General features: G+C 38.0%; 1 protein-coding gene across 14 annotated transcripts in view; it reads left to right on the forward strand.

Moving 5' to 3' along the window:
* The window catches only part of RBPJ (recombination signal binding protein for immunoglobulin kappa J region), a 230795-nt gene that overhangs the window by 134908 nt on the left and 81152 nt on the right, over window positions 1-14735 (forward strand). The window lies entirely within an intron of this gene.

Genomic DNA, 14735 nt, shown 5'->3' on the forward strand with positions numbered 1-14735 from the left:
CTGTGCTGTGCTTAGTCGCTCAGTCGTGTCTGACCTCTCTGTGACCCTATGGACTGTAGCCCGCCAGGCTTCTCTGTCCATGGGGATTCTCCAGGTAACAATACTGGAGTGGGTTGCCGTGCCCTCCCCCAGGGAATCTTCCCAGCCCAGGGATGGAAGGCCTTGCCATTGTCTGGAGAGGAAGATAGTGTTCTTATGTTTTACAGAAACTTAACCAAGTCCACCTGCTCATTGGTGGGGGGTTGAAATTCAGGCTCATGTCTCTGGATCCCAGTCCCGTTGCCGCAGACATCATCTTGTGATGATGCAGTCTAATGTGATGATGCTCCTGGGCATCCTCCCTTCCCCATGTGTGGTTAACTCTTAGTCATCCATCGGCACATGACTGGCTGTGCTCACTAACCAGAGCAGCCCCTTCCTCAGTCCAGGCAGGGAACAGATCTGATGCAGGAGGGTAAAGTTGAATAGGGAATTGGTTTATACAGGAGTTTTTTTTAATAGACTTTTTAAGAACAGTTTTATGTGGGATTTTTGCTTCTGAAGTTTAGTATATGATTTTGGAAGGAAGGTTTTTGAAAGAACACAGGCTGGTGGTCATGAGATAGACACGGTTCACCACTAACTAATTTGATAATATCCCTGCTTCACTTATTTTCTGTGTAAATGATATCTTGGATCTAGGGTTTAAGTTAGAAATGATACTGTATGTGCTAGAAGGCTTTAGAGAGTAATTCTCACACCATGTAAGTGAAAGGTATCACTATTAAAAATGTCTTGAGCCTCATGTTTTTTGTATTTGAGATATACTTATTCTTTTTATTATACTGGAGTACTTTTCATTTTGTTTTATGTAAAACTGTTCTGTAGATGTCATTTGTAAGTTTTTTTTGTTGTCAAATTTTGTTGTTTTTCTAACTTAAGACAGCAGCTGTGGATGTGGCTTAAAAACTGATGAACATCTACAATGATGAGCCTTTATGGAGCAATGAAAGGGCGCTCACAAATTGTATCCACAGTTGCAATGAATTCTGTGTTTGTTCCCTGAGGGTGAATGTGTTTTGAGAGGGATGAGTTAGAATAGTACAGAGAGAGTGTTTCTATTCTGGGACTCTTTGGAGCAGTCATTTCTTTACTGCTTGCCATTTCTTATGACTTTGAAGGAATTTGGGGTATTTTGCTTGACTTTTTGATGATCTTTAATTGTATTACTTGGATATGTGTACAGTAAAAGTAAACTGTAATTTTACTTGGTTTATGAACATGGTTTCTGTCATCAAATATTTTTGCCTTGGGCAGTTACTCATAAGCAAGTACTTATGAATGATGCTTTACCTATGTCTGCTGTTTAAAGCTATAAACGTTGGGTTGTTTGGAACTAACCCACTCCAGTTTTCTTGCTTGGAGAATCTCATGGACAGAGGAGCCTGGCCAGCTACAATCCGTGGGGTCGCGAAGAGTCGGACTCAACTGAACAAGTAACACAGTAACACACATAATTAACTCCTGCATAGTGTTTTAGACACAGTGTATATCCCTGTTTTCATATCAAAAGTATATGGTTTTAATATGTTATTGAGCAGATTCAAATAGTTAAGTATAAATTATTAAAAATAGTTTTCCTCTGAGATACTAAAGATCATGCCTAAAACTGAGCTACAAGAAATAAGGGAACCTTGGTTATTTTCTATTAAAATATCTAGAAGATAAAACTTCTCCATTCTAGAAAATAATTTATTTCAAAAAGACAATAAAAAAGAGGGAATGGTTGAAGAACACTAGTTAAAACAAATGAGACTCTGGCCAAAAGTCAAACAAAGCAAAAGATCCCATAACTGTATGTGTGGGATTATAGGTCAGTATTTATGCAGTTATTAGAGTATGTTTTTGCAAACCTGTAAACTATGTGTTTAAATCAACATAACAGATTCACTTTATTTGTAAAGGCAATGTTTAACATGCTTCCTAATCATAAATTGCTTATTATTGAAGATATTAAAAAAATACAGGTTGAATATGCTGTTGAAATTAACTTTGTTGTTGTTAAACTGTCTCACTCTTCTAGTGGTTAAGAGAGTTTAAGGTTTTGTTTTTTTTTTCCCCCGAGAGTTTAAACTTTGACAGTAACGTCTGTTCTTTTATTGTGTAGGACAGGATTTTATGCACATTAAAAATGACAGTTTTTGTGAATTGTAGTTATTACCCACAATCACTTTTATATATAAAAGTGTTCCCAGTGAGTTATTTCTGATTCATAATCAGATTTTAGTAGGGCAGATGTAGACTACCAGTGGAATAATTAGCCAGAAATATTAGGGGATTAGAGAGTCTTTTGTGTAACATTTAGCTTTAGTTTTTTGGCTAGTTTATATGAATAATTAAAGTTTTGAGACAGTTAAATTTTCTTTTCTTCTCTTGGGATTTCACAGTTGTCACTGGTAGCTGTAATCACTAGGGAAATAGAAATATTATTTCCATGAACAGATGGCTTTTCCAGCACTCATCTCTGGCAGTGCTCCTGAGGTTTCTGTTTATGTTGGATGATTTACTAATTACACCAACTTGGTATACTTTGGAAAGATGACACCTGGCAATAGAATGTGATGTAGATACTAGAATGACTTAGTGAACTTGAGCACTTCCAAAACTTGGAAGTGTATGAAATTCCCGTGTTCCCTGGGGGAAGTTAGTCTGTTCCTATGAGGGGACTCACCTAGTAATGGATACTCCTTACTCATTAGCTTTGACATCAGTGTGCTATTTTCATTTCTGCTTGGTCAGATGACTAGCCCATCCAGTCCTTTGAGGCACTGGTAGGTTTTTGTTAGGATTAAGGATAGGTTTCTATTGTTAATGAGGAACATTTTCAGAGGATATAGTGATATAGTTATTGAAAATTATAAAATCATACCTTTTTTTTCTGCTCTAATATGAACCCTTTTCTTGTTATTAATAAGATTGTCTCGCCCCCACCCCCCCACCCCCCTCACCAATGTGTCTGTTTTTCCTTTCCTTTAGTTTTTTTTGGTGGGGAGGGGCTCTGCTGCCTAGATTGTGGAATCTCAGTTCCCTGACCAGGGGTTGAATCCAGGCCTTTGGCAGTGAAAGCGTGGTGTCCTAACCACTGGACTGCTGGGGAAATCCCATTTTGGAAATTTTTAAACACACATATTGGGGATCCACATGTATACTTATACTCCTGGAATTTCAAAAGCACAAGTCTACTATTAGGATTCTAAAAGTTTTGCATTTGTAAGCTATGTTTACTCTATAGCAAGAAATATCTGTATTTTGAAGTCATTTTTTAAAAATTAATTGGATTATTGTTTTACAGACTTTTGTGGTTTTCTGTCATACATCAACAAGAATCAGCCATAAGGACATCCATGTCCCCTTCCTCCTGAACCTGCCTCCCGTCTCTCTCCCCATCCCACCCTTCAGCCTGTCACAGAGCCCCTGTCTGCGTTCCCCGAGTCATGCAGCAGATTCTCACTGGCTGTCTGTTTTACATGTGGTACTATTAAGTTTCCATGTTACATTCTCCATACATTTACCCTCTCCCTCCTCCCCTCCCCCTGTCCATAGGTCTGTTCTCTAGGTCTGTTTCTCCATTGCTGCCCTGAAAATAATTTCATCAGTGCCATCTCTTTAGTTTCCATATATATGTGTCAGTATATGATATTTATCTTTCTCTTTGTGACTTACTTCACTCTGTATAATAGGCACTGGGTTCGTCCATCTCATTAGAACTGACTCAAATGCATTCCTTCTTATGGCTGAGTAGTTTTACATTACATATGTGTACCGCAGCTTCTTTATCCATTCATCTGTCTTCGGACATATAGGTTGATTCCATGTTCTAGCTATTGTAAATAGCGCTGTGATGAACACTGGGGTACATGCAGTTTGGGTTTCCTCAGGGTATGTGCCTAGTAGTGGGATTGCTGGGTCATGCAGTGGTTTTATTCCTGCCTTTTTAAGGAATCTCCATACCTTCTTCCAGAGTGGCTGTATCAGTTTACATTCCCACCAGCAATGCAAGTGCGTTGCCTTTCTCCACACCCTCTCCAGCTTTTCTTATTTGTAGACTTTTTGATGATGGCCATTCTTACTGGTGTGAGATGGTATATCCTTGTAGTTTTGATTTGCATTTCTCTCATAATGAGTGATGTTGAGCATCTTCTCATGTGCTTGTTAGTTGAACTCATTTTTTAATGATCTCCAGAAGGAATCTAATGACAGAATTTGTGAAGACAAGTTATTTGAAAAAGACAGAATGGAGCTTTATTTCTTTAGTATAACTGCTTGGGGCAAGTTGTAAGAGTGAGTAGTCTTTTGGAGTTACTAGGAATTTGTCAAGAAGGAAAAAAGCTGGTGCTTTACGCATTCTGTTGGGGTGGCAGGTGGTGGTGCTTTTTTAGGATAAGATCGCACTGAGATAAATGACATGGAGATAAATGACACAGTAGGAGAGTGGAGTTGGTGTAGGTGCGGAGAACTTTTTGGTTTTGAACATGTTGTGTTGAGGCCTGTGTGAGAGTTAGTTGAAGATTTCCAGTGGCCAGTTATGTGTATACATTTTTTTCCTGTGGTTTCCGGAGCTCAGGAGAGAGAGGTCCCTTTTGGAAATATATACTTGAAGACTGCTAGATAGTAATTAAAACCTTGAGTGTGGGCAGAATCTCCTCAGGAGTTAAGCAGAGACAAACCTTAAGGTAGAGTTGTAAAAACTAGTAAAGGAAAATTAACAATACAGGTGAGACAAAAACCTAGACAGTGTAGTGTCACAAGAATGAAGAGAGTGCTCCTGGGAGGAGGGAGACTTGTCAGTTGTGTCACATGAGAGGGCACATGAAATAAATACAGATGCTCACCAGTTTAGGACTTTAGGGTTTCAAATTGGTAAAAACAATTTTAGTGAACTGGTGGCAGCTAAAATGTGGCTTGACACGGGTTGAGGAAGTGGAGACAACTCTTTCAAGAGTAGTGGTTCAGAATTTGGTGGGAATGGAGCCTAGGTGTTCTGATGGAGCTTTTTTTTTTTTAACTCTGACACTAAGCGCCAGGACGTAAACTGGGATGGGAGCCGTGCTCCCTTACCTGGGTCTCCCACAGCCGGCAGACCCCCCGCCCCCGCCAATGGAGCTTTTTAAGGTGGAATTGCCTTGACTGGTTTGTATGTTTATTGGAAGGAACACAATGAGAGAAGGGGATGGAACTTAATTAAAACTCCTTGTGATGCCTTTTCTATAACTTTGTACAGCTTCTTATGTGTTAATGGAAAGTCAGCATTAGAAGCGGCTTTTGTCGGGGAGAGGGACAGACGTTTAATAATGCTGTGACAGTGAAGACGTTCATGAACTTGACTGATTCTCTCTAACTTTTCACAGTCTTTACACACTGACTATCTCATTTTGATGAGGAGAAATGTTCTGTATTGTTTTTCTCCTCAAGGGATGATGTTTATTTGTTGATTCTTTCATATTATTATTATTATTATTATTTTTCTGGCTTGGTGTCCCCAGTGATTAACTGAGGTGTGGTGGGTTTAATTAATTCATGTGAAGCCAAAGAAGACTGCCTGTCTTGGGGTCTTGATCGATGTTCTCCAGGAGCGGTGTGCCTCCTGCTGCGGCTGGCTCTGTTTTGTACTGTATTGTAGTCTCCAGACTTTCGGTTGTTCACCTGTATCAGTAAAAAGTTAACATATAGCCCAATATATGTCATTGTGTAGTAACAAATTATTTGAAATGTACTTTGCTAATATTCACATTGAAGTACGTACTGAAATCTCAAATGTTGTGATACAAATGAGGTGAACAAAGTTTTAAAGATACTTTTAATAGAATGGTAGAACTCCTTTTTATCTTCACAAGTATCTTTTAGGGAGAGCAGTGTAGTTAGTTTTCTTCATTATTTTTCTAAATTGTATATATAATATGCTTATTTTTTTAAAAAAAATCTTGATTTATACTTTATGAGAGTCATATAGAGAGCTAGTTGTAAGTTGTTTTGTTTCTGTATAAATCATGTAATTTTATAGCTGAAATGCCATAGTTTAAATGCCATGTTTACCTTAAATGTTTTTAATTTTACAAAAATAACTGCTGGATCACATACTACAGGAAGCCCATGCCTTCACAGGAAAAGTAATCAATTTGGGACTCTCTTTGTGTAAAGAAAAATCAGTAACTCATCCAATTTCACAATCCTTTTAGGTGCTTTGCTCTTGTATGAAGAGCAGACCTCTATGTCGAAGGAAAGATTTCCACGGTTACTCCTTATATCATGAAGCTGCAGTGTGTTATATAACTAACCATATCCATGACATCTGGTAGTACTTTGTGCCATTCGGTTGTCATTTTCTTTGCTTGCTAATTGAAAGGTGAAATGAATGAGTTTCTTGTGTGATGGGATCTCGGTAAAGCTTTTTATAGAAATTTTTATTTTGAATAAGGTAGGCACTCTCGTAGCAGATGATATTCTAGATTTTCCATAAAAAATTTTAATTAAAGAGGTAAAGAATCTCCCTCCTGAAGACATCTTGTCTTTTTCTTCAGTCTTCTGTGCCTTGTACCTAGAAGAATGCCTGTCATGTAAAAGGCAGCCAGTAAATATTTAACTATAGAATGAATTTGCAGCTGAGAACATATTGATATTTTCCTGTATTTTCTTAGAAAACTTTGCATTTCATTAAGAAGCCAGCAAAGACTATAAACTGAGTCACATTAGAAAAGCATGACTATTCACTTTATGACAAATATCCTATAGTACATAATGTTTTCTAATTCTAGTTTTTCCCCCCACCATAATCTTGAACAGTGTTTTCTGTGTATATTTATACAGTAACTTACTGACAGAAAAATACGTTTTGGTTTATGTTCATGTTATTCCCCAAATCATATTTAAGCCTTGTCTACCATGACAGGAAAAATAAGTTTTTCCCCATGGTATGTGTTTCTTATCTTATACTATTTTATAAGGAATCATAAAAGAGGCATCTAAACTTAGTGACAGTTTCCAAAGTTCTAAACTGAAAATTGTGATTTTAAGCCTTGCCAGAGGAAAAAAGCTTACAACCTAGAGATCTGTTAATGTTTTAAATACTTAAAATTTTAAGTATTTTACTAACTGTGGTTGCTTTACACTGTTATTTGCTAATATATTGGGGCAAAATTTATACACAGGGAGAAGTTATTGTTGGTAATAGGTGTAAATCTGTATTTTAAATAGTTATCTTTATCTTCTTTTTGACTGTCTTATTGTATCTGGTTAATCATTTTTACTTGGTAAAGAGGGAGTACTAAGAAGAAAAGGTACCCTTCTGCCATTTATCTGTTTAGTGTGCTTAAATTATTAGTATTATCTCCAATGCTACTTTTGTTGCAGGAATTATCTTAAGTCTCTCACCTGTTTTCTGCGGCTCAGGTCATTAAACTAGGTAATTTGTGATATGTTGAAACAGATCAGTGAAGGTACCACTATCAACCCTTCACATTGTGAAACCCTGTTACTCCCTCAGGCTGGGACTATCTGATATCAACTGACTGAGCCCTAGTGATATATTCAAAGTTTTTGAGTGCCAACTATATCCCAGGTATAATATTTATTAAGATAAGGACTTTAGAAGAGAAAGAGTGCTGGGAATAGGATAGGGAGTGTCAGGAAGAGGTTGCAACAAGATAAAGTGTTTTTGGAAGGTCTCTGAGATGGGGACACTTGTGCAAAGGACCTTAAGGATAAAGTGACAGTGTGAGGCATATTGTCTGTGGCAGAGCGTTTGAGCAAGAAGGAACAGCAAATGTAAAGACCCTGAGGCAAATGTGCCAAAATTAGATATGGTATATGAAATGAAGACAGGAGTCAAAACTAACCTCATGTTCTGGTTTGAGCAATGGTATTAATTACAGGTTCCATCATTTGATACAGGAAACAGGTTTTAGGTGTGAAATTCAGAGATGATGATGTATGCACAGGAATAATTTGCCTTTGTGGTTTCTGAATTTTGCATGGTGACGGATTAAAAATGTCATTCAGGCAGAAAATGTTAGTTTGAATAACTTTCTCTCTAAATTGGAGATACAGGTGGCACAGTGGTAAAGAACCTGCCTGCCAGTGCAGGCAATTGCGAGAGACGTGGGTTCAGTCCCCGTGTCCGGAAGATTCCCTGGAGAAGGGAATGGCTACTCATTCCAGTATCCTTGCCTGAAAACTCCATAGACAAAGGAGCCTGGAGGGCTACAGTCCACAGGGTTGCAAAGAGTCAGGCAGGCAGGACAGAGTGTGCATGCACACATGGAAGATGAACTAATTTATTATATTTGCTCAAGTCAAAAGTAATAAAGGAAGGAAACTTTCCTGGAGTAAATGAAAGTGTTTTACATATTAGTTTTTGATTACTTAAATGATTACTTGAAATTTTCTTGCTTTATTCTGTTAAAATGCATAACCTCTTTTCCCAACTCTGTTGATTTAAACAACAAATGTGGTAGTACTGTACAGATTACTACTGTGTAATCTCTGACATGCAAAACATCATAATGAGACTTTATAGATAGAAACAGGGAAATAGGAAGGCACAATATTAAGACTAATAGGGAAAAGAAACACATTTTTGACCACTGTGATGCTGTGATCTTATAAATCTGGTTGTCAGATGGCCAGAATTTATTTCTCATACATGTTTGGTCTTGTCCACAGTTCCTGACTCAGAGCTCCTAAAACCTATTGAATTGCCTAAAAAATGAGAGTAATAAAAAGTGTCTTTTGTTATGTCAATGAAGTAACTTTCTGACCTTCCCCATTCCTTGCCCTTTTCATCTCTTCCAATTTGAGTTATATCCTTTATTATAAATTGGTAATGTAGTAAGATTGTAGTAACTCTACACATGGATATCACCACATGGTCAATACCAAAATCAGATTGATTATATTCTTTGCAGCCAAAGATGGAGAAGCTCTATACAATCAGCAAAAACCAGACCGGGAGCTGACTATGGTTCAGATCATGAACTCCTTATTGCCAAATTCAGACTTTAATTGAAGAAAGTAGGGAAAACCACTAAGTCAAATCCCTTACAATTATACAGTGAAAGTGAGAAATAGATTCAAGGGATTAGACCTGATAGAGTGCCTGAAGAACTATGGACAGAGGTTCGTGACATTGTACAGGAGGCAGGAATCAAGACCATTCCCAAGAAAAAAAGGCAAAATGGTTGTCTGAGGAGGCCTTACAAATAGCTGTGAAAAGAAGAGAAGGGAAAGGCAAAGGAGAAGAGGAAAGATATACCCATTTGAATGCAGAGTTCCAAAGAATAGCAAGGAGAGATAAGAAAGCTTTGCTCAGTGATCAATGCAAAGAAATAGAGGAAAACAATAGAATGGGAAAGACTTAGAGATCTCTTCAAGAAAACTAGAGATACCAAGGGAACATTTCATGCCAAGATGGGCACAGTAAAGGACAGAAATGGTTTGGACCTAACAGAAGCAGAAAATATTAAGAAGGGGTGGCAGGAATACACAGAAGAACTATATAAAAAAGATCTTCATGACCCAGATAACTGCGATGGTGTGATCACTCACCTAGAGCCAGACATCCTGGAGTGCAAAGTCAAGTGGGCCTTAGGAAGCATCACTATGAACAAAGCTAGTGGAGGTGATGGAATTCCAGTTGAGCTATTTCAAATCCTAAAAGATGATGCTGTGAAAGTGCTGCACTCAGTATGTCAGCAAATTCGGAAAACTCAGGACTGGAAAAGGTCAGTTTTCATTCCAGTCCCAAAGAAAGGCAATGCCAAAGAATGCTCAAACTCCCGCACAACTGCACTTATCTTACACGCTAGCAAAGTAGTGCTCAAAATTCTCCAAGCCAGGCTTCAACAGTACGTGAACTGGGAACTTCCAGATGTTCCAGCTGAATTTAGAAAAGGCAGAGGAACCAAAGATCAAATTGCCAACATCCGCTGGATCATCAAAAAAGCAAGAGAGTTCCAGAAAGACATCTACTTTTGCTTTATTGACTACACCAAAGCCTTCAACTGTGTGGATCACAACAAACTGTGGGAAATTCTTAAAGAGATGGGAATACCAGACCATCTGACCTGCCTCTTGAGAAATCTCTATGCAGGTCAAGAAGCAACAGTTAGAACTGGACATGGAACAACAGACTGGTTCCAAATCAGGAAAGGAGTACATCAAGGCTGTATATTGTCACCCTGCTTATTTAACTTATATGCAGAGTACATCATGAGAATGCTGAACTGGATGAAGCACAAGCTGGAATCAAGATTACTGGGAGAAATATCAATAACCTCAGATATGCAACTGACACCACACTTACCGCAGAAAGCGAGGAAGAACTAGAGTCTCTTGACAAAAGTGAAAGAGGAGAGTGAAAAAGTTGGCTTAAAACTCAAGATTGAGAAAACTAAGATCATGATGTCTGGTCCCATAACTTCATGGCCAATACATGGGGAAACAGTGGAAACAGTGACAGAATTATTTTTGGGGGCTCCAGAATTACTGCAGATGGTGATTGCAGTCATGAAATTAAAAGGCGCTTACTTCTTGGAAGAAAAAGTATGACCAACCTAAACAGCATATTAAAAAGCAGAGACGTTACTTTGCCAACAAAGGTCCATGTAGGCAAAGCTATGGTTTTTCCAGTAGTCAAGTATGGATGTGAGAGTTGGACCTTAAAGCTGAGTGCTGAAGAATTAATGCTTTTGAACTGTGGTGTTGGAGAAGACTCTTTTGAGACTCCCTTAGACTGCAAGGAGATCCAGCCAGTCCATCCTAAAGGAAATCAGTCCTCAAGTTTCATTAGAAGGACTGATGCTGAAGCTAAAACTCCAATATTTTGGCCACCTGATGTGAAGAACTGACTCATTGGAAAAGACCCTGATGCTGGGAAAGATTGAAGGTGGGAGAAGGGGATGACATAGGATGAAATGGTTGGATGGCATCACTGACTCAGTGGACATGAGTTTGAGTAAGCTCTGGTAGTTGGTGATGGACAGGGAGGCCTGGCGTAGTGGAGTCCATGGGGTTGCAAAGAATTGGACACGACTGAGTGACTGAACTGAACTGAATTGAAGGAGGGGGTCATGGGAACCTCTGATCTGTATAGCTGATTGGTCAGAAACACAGGTAATAACCTGGACTTGAAGCTGGCTTCTGAAACCCAAGGTGGGGGTCATTGGAACCTCTGAAACCAGAGTTCTATCCAGTATTCTTGTCTTTAAAATCCCATGCATGGAGGAGTCTGGTGGGCTAGAGTGCGTGGAGTTGCAAAGAGTCAGACATGACTGAGCAACTAACACTTTAACTTTCTTTTCACACTGTATTAGGTATTATAAGTAATCTAGAGATGAGGATATGCATAGGTTTTATGCAAATCTGGGTAGGTAGTGGTCAGAATTGAGTTGAATTGTAGGATGCCTTTCTAGTGATCAGGGGGATTGTTTGTTAGTGTGGGAATTAGTTAATCAGAACCTAAACCTAAACCTACATTTAGTCACTTAACTTAGGTCACCAGGTATCACTTGAGTAATTTTTTCCGAGAATGCTTTGTTATAAACACTTAATTCTGGGCAACTGTGTATGAAAATATATGTTTTATACGGCCTGTTTTCTATGCAAACTGTGTTTATCTATGTGAGCTTTCTGTTTTGATGCTGTATATATAACTTTGGATACATGTAAGCTGAATAGCCTTAGATTATTCAGTAGAATCATTCTCCATAGGATCATCTTCTCTAGTTGTTAAGAAATGAAGTACATTAAGAGCTGTTTTGGGGTATGTGTGTTTCTCATGTCTACATTGATCTTTATTTAAAGATCAATAACAAATCATCAAAGTAGCATTAATCGCTCCTGCTGCATTTTACTCCTAATGGAGCAGTTTTAACACACATTATTTTCTCTGTAGCATTGGAGTTTACCTCACTAAAAACTATCCTTGGCATTTTAGTCAGTCCATGTACTAAAGGTTCATAAGGAATGTTTTGTCTAATGCACACTGGAGTTGCTGCCAAACTTTCCTGGTGGCTCAGACAGTAAAGAATCTGCCTGCATTGCAGGAGACCCAGGTTAAATCCCTGGTCGGGAAGAGAAAGAAGAGAGAAAGAAATGGCAACCCACTCCAGTATTCTTGCCTGGAGAATTCCATGTACAGAGGTGCCTGACGGGCTACAGCCCTTGGGGTTGTAAACAGTAGGACACGAATGAATGACTAACACTTTCACTTTGTACCCGCAGATTCTACATCTGAGAGGTCAATCAAAATATTTTGTGGGAAAAAATTCCAAAAGTTCCTAAAATGCAAAATTGGAATTTTCCACTTGCTGGCATAGCTATTTATATAGTATTTATGGACATTTGCATTGTATTTCATGGAAAAAAGGGGGCTTCCCTGGAAGCTGAGATGGTGAGGAGTCTGCCTGCAATGTAGGAGACCTGGGTTCGATCCCTGGGTTGGGAAGATCCCCTGGAGAAGGAAATAGCAACCCACTCCAGTATTCTTGTCTTTAAAATCCCATGCATGGAGGAGTCTGGTGGGCTACAGTGCGTGGAGTTGCAAAGAGTCAGACATGACTGAGCAACTAACACTTTCACTTTCTTTTCACATTGTATTAGGTATTATAAGTAATCTAGAGATGAGGATATGCTTAGGCTTTATGCAAATACTATGTTATTTTATATATGGGACTTGGGCATCTGCAGATTTTGGTATCTGAGGGGGTCCTGGAACCAATCACCTGCAAATACTGAGGGATGATGATTATGTAGCTTGACAAAACTTGAGATTTGCAGATTTGTGTGGTGAAAGTAGTAAGCTCATGGGCAAAAAAAGAGTTGAGACAGACTAGTGAAATTCCCTGAAACTGATCTTGGATACTAACTAAAAACAATAGCAATCCTAATAATAAAAAGACTAGCATTTGTACCTTTTTTTACTGTCAGTCTTTGGAATCTCAAACGTTAGGCTCAGCCTCATCTAGTTGTAGGTCCTGGAAGGGCATTGCTTCTAAGAGGCTGTCTTCATTAAAATGAAAAATCTAATTTTATGTGTAGCATTCTTCATTAATCCATTGTCTTTTTACAGGGAGGTGTTTTGTTTTGTTTTGTTTTTTGCTTCATTTGTACAGGCAGCTTTGGCAGATTGGTTAACCCAAGCTGAAAGAAGAACAATTCCTGAAGTCACTAAACCAATTACTTATAAGAAAGAAAAGTACTTTTGTAGATTTTCAGGGCTTTTTCCTTAAAATATTCATCTATCTGTTTCTAGGCTTTTATGTTTGTTTGTGAAAAAGCTTTCCTCAGTTTGCTTAAAACATTTACTATGCTAGGAAAAACAGCGTATGAAGCATTATGACTTCCTTTTACACCAGCATCATTCCACACTGTTTGCTTTGAATTAGTTCTTAGGCAACTACAAATAAATACATTGTAGCAAATACATACATTGTAGCAATACATACATTGTAGCAGAACAGACTTATTTTGATATAATTTGTTAAATGTGTAGGATGAGTGGCAGGTGAATTCAGTTGATCCTTGAACAACTTGGGAGTTAGTGGCGCCAGACCCCTGTGCAGTGGAGAATCCCCATGAAACTTTGTGGTTTGGCTCTCTGTACCCATAGTTGCTCATCCTCAGATTCATCCAGCCATGGATCATGTGGTACTATAGTGCATGTTCATTGCGGGGGTGGGGGGGATACCTGTATAACTGGACCTGCACAGTTCAAACTGTGTTGTTCAAGGATCAACTGTATTAGTTTTGGAGTCAGGAAGATCTAGCTTTGAACTCTGGCTATACCTCTTAACCTCATTTTCTTGCAAGTTACTTGACTTCTTTAAGCCTCAATTTCTGTTTCTGTAAAGTGGAACTAATTTATTATACCTTCTCATGGAAGTTTGGTTGTAAATAAAGGAGATAATACCTGACAATCTTTTTTATACTCCATATTTACTGATATAAATATTAGCTCTTATTGGAAGTTTTCATTTATTATCCATAATACTATTTGGAGCAAAGCATAGCATATACCACTATCAAGTAATATTTTCAGCAAGTTTAACATTTCTCAAATAATTTTTAGATCCTTATTAATTTTATTTAATATTAAATACTTAGAAGAAGGCAAGATTTTGTTCTTACTGTCAAATGTGGGTCACGAGGAAAATAGACACAAAATATATGATAAATGAGATTTGTATTTTCACTTTTTTAACAAAGTTTTACATAGGAAACTGGTAAAATAATGAGAACATGCAGACGCTGTAACTGTATTTAGGCTTATGTGATGTAAAGGGGATACAAACAGATTTTTTTTCCCTTTAGTTGCAAAGGTGATGAACTTCTTTTCTGTTTAAATTGCCACTAAAAGTTCTGTACTACTTTTGCCGGTGACTTGGTAGTCATTTTTGAAATTATAATCTCTTTCAACTCAAAGCTTTCAGTTAACCAAATAAGTTGAAATGGAAGTTTATAAGACTTCTTCTCATTGATCCTTGTTATTTGATTTGAAATTGCTTATTGACAATGTCATTCTGAAATTGAACAGCATGCCTGTGAGGTAGTACCTAGTATCACGCACAGAACTATGTTCAACAAATTCTATTCAGGAGTCATTTTTTGAAAACCTGTTACAGGTAATATCTTTGAATAACTTAAGTTTTTTTTTTTTTTGGCTACATCACATGGCTTGCAGAATCTTAGTTCCCCGACCAGGG

The sequence above is a fragment of the Muntiacus reevesi genome, chromosome 16 (genome assembly GCF_963930625.1).
Source record: "Muntiacus reevesi chromosome 16, mMunRee1.1, whole genome shotgun sequence".
Lineage (NCBI taxonomy): Eukaryota > Metazoa > Chordata > Mammalia > Artiodactyla > Cervidae > Muntiacus > Muntiacus reevesi.